Source organism: Psammomys obesus, unplaced genomic scaffold (assembly GCF_907164565.1).
Source record: "Psammomys obesus unplaced genomic scaffold, mPsaObe1.curated_primary_1811, whole genome shotgun sequence".
Lineage (NCBI taxonomy): Eukaryota > Metazoa > Chordata > Mammalia > Rodentia > Muridae > Psammomys > Psammomys obesus.
In genome coordinates, this window is record NW_026592510.1 from 21083284 (window position 1) to 21086111 (window position 2828).

The window sequence follows — 2828 nt, forward strand, 5'->3', positions numbered from 1 at the left end:
CTTTCTTTCTTTCTTTCTTTCTTTCTTTCTTTCTTTCTTGTCTTTCTCTCTTTCTTTCTTCCTCCTCTTCCTTTTTTCCCTCATGTTCCTCCTCCTTCCATTCCTCCCTCATCTTTTTAAGGCCTCCACAAAGTCAGGGAGTTGAATTCATCCCCCCTCTCTTCCTGTGACTTTTAAAGCAGTGCATGTCTGGAGATCTTCTTGCACTTCTGAGAATTTACAAAGCTGAAACATTTAGAGCATAAGCCTGACTTGGCTAACCCCTTTCATTCCTCTTCTTCCTTTCCTGTCCCTTCCTTCCTCTTCCTTCAGCCATGCAGGGCTGTTCTTTGTCACACGTCCTGATCAGTTTAGTTAGTAACACTTTGTGTTTTGTCTTTCAAATCTTTTCCTTTTCTTTGTTCATTTTAAACAACCAGCTAAGATGAGAATTAAAGAGTATACTAGACATCCATGAAAGAAAAAAAAAAAAAAAAGAAGCTTGGGAAAGCCCTCCCATATCAGGGGAGGTAGCTGTACTTGTTACCTTCAGCACAGCCCAAGTCAGTGGGGTCACCTCAGTGAGGAGCATGGGTGGTACTTGTTAAAGGGGAGACCCAGTTTCTCTGGGCGACCTCAGCAGAGAGGGTACCTGATCTTAGTTATGAGTTCATCGGGAAGCCTGGGCTTGTCTACGGAGTGGTTAATAAAGAGATGATGCCACCTCAGGGGGATTCTAGTTAACCCAACTCCTGAGAATTCTGGCTAGGTGAGGGCCAGCTTGGGCCTTAATGAAGAGACAGACCTCCACTATGCTAACAGTGTGGTTAGGAGGGGAAGGCTCAACTGAACATACAGTAGTCTTGGCTACCTTCAGAGGACTGGCATGAGTGAGAGTGGGATGGGGACTGGAAGGGTGAGCAGGAGTGAGAAGGGCGTAGGAGAGGGTAAAGGGGGCGAATAAGATCACAACACATCATATACATGAATGGAATTGTCAGAAGTAAAAAAAAAAGTAAAAAACAGAGGACTCTTTTCTGGCACTGGTTTTCCACGAAGTTGGCAGCCAGGGTGTTCTCATGTCACAGCTTTGACACAGTAGTGAACAGAATTATGTAGATCTGCACGCATGCACGCTGAAGACCCCAGAGTGAATTCCTAAGCAGATCTCCTCAGTTCTTTAAGAAATGGATGGAGGATAGCCAGAGGGAGAAGAGAGTCCAAAATGGCTGAATCCAGGCTTAGCACCTCAGTAGACTTTGATTTCCAGCTTCAGGTACTAGACATACCCTGTCCTTCGAATGGGAAGACAAAAGTTCAGAGTTTGACTTTGCAGACATTTGTGCTGGCTGACATAACTAACAACGGTCTGCACCAACTTTCTCAGGTGCCAAGAGGAAAAACACCTTTTCTGTTATTCCCTCAACAACACCTTCAGTCTGTATATGGCTCATTAAGTTGGCTATTGTAGAACCTTGCCTCCTTAAGAGCTAATGACCCAAAAGTCTCAAGTGGACTGAGAAGCTCAGCATAGAAATGCTGATTTGACTCATAACTGAAGTTTTGACCAGGAGACCCACTTTTATCCATCATTTTCAGCTGCAGAAGATCTGACCCACAGGTGGATCTTCTACCTCTACAGTTCCCCCTTTGGTTGAGAGACTGTGGCCCTTCAGTGTTCTGATTAAAGAGAATTCTGCTTCTGGAGTTGCTTGGCCACTTTTATTTTATTTTATTTTATTTTATTTTATTTTATTTTATTTTATTTTATTTTATTTTATTATTTCCACATAGCCTCATCAATCTCCATCTAAACCTCCTAGAATCTGTTTTCAGTTGTTGATCATTTTTTTTTTTTAACCTGGCCAAAAATCATTTTGATAATTAAAGCTCACTTGGGGGCATTTAAAACTTTCTAGTGACGTCTTTTTTAAAACTTGAAGTTCATCCATCATGGGAAGATCTTTCTTTCTTTCTTCCTTTCTTTCTTTCTTTCTTTCTTTCTTTCTTTCTTTCTTTCTTTCTTTCTCTCTCTCTCTCTCTCTCTCTCTTCTCTCTCCATCACTACTCCCTCTCAGATCATTCCTTGAATGGGAAAACAAACACACATTGTCCCATCCCCGTTTTCTTGTTTTCGTTCTCTGCATGGGTTCCCTGGCACTGGAGCAAGGGGAGCAAGAGTGGAGGAAAAGGGGCAAGTCTTGAGCTAGTTGGTTCTACTTGTGGCTTTCCTTTGGCTGCCATGCATAGCTCACTGGTCCTTTGTACCTAATCCATGGATAAACCCTGTAGCAAGAGATAAACTACCCAGATGCTGTTCTCTTAAGTCTATCTTTAAACGTTGCCTGTGCTTTATAGCCTCTCAGCACCAGAGTCTACCTGCCCAGCAAGAACCCCTCTCGGGCTCCCATCAATCCAGATGAATAGCAGACCTCCTTGTCAGCTTGCATTGGGCGGGTGGGAGGCTATACATCCCTGTCAGCCCCTGTTCTGGGAGGATGAACAGAGACTCTGCTGCTTTAACAAGTTGCTTAGGGGCTGCGGAGATAGCTCAGTTGGTAAAATACAATACAAGCATGAGGATCTAAGTGTTTTGGACTACGCAACACCCATATAAAAAGCCAGGCATGGCAGCATGCACCTATAATTTTAATAGCTGTCCAGAAAATCCAGTTGATCCATGAGGTCTGAGTTTGGTGAGAGACTCAGGCTCAAAAGATAAGATGGAGAAGCCATTGAGAAAGACACCCAGCACTGATCCCTGGCCTCCATGTGTGTATGCATCCCTGAATTTGTATACCAACACACACACACACACACACACACACACACACACACACACACACACA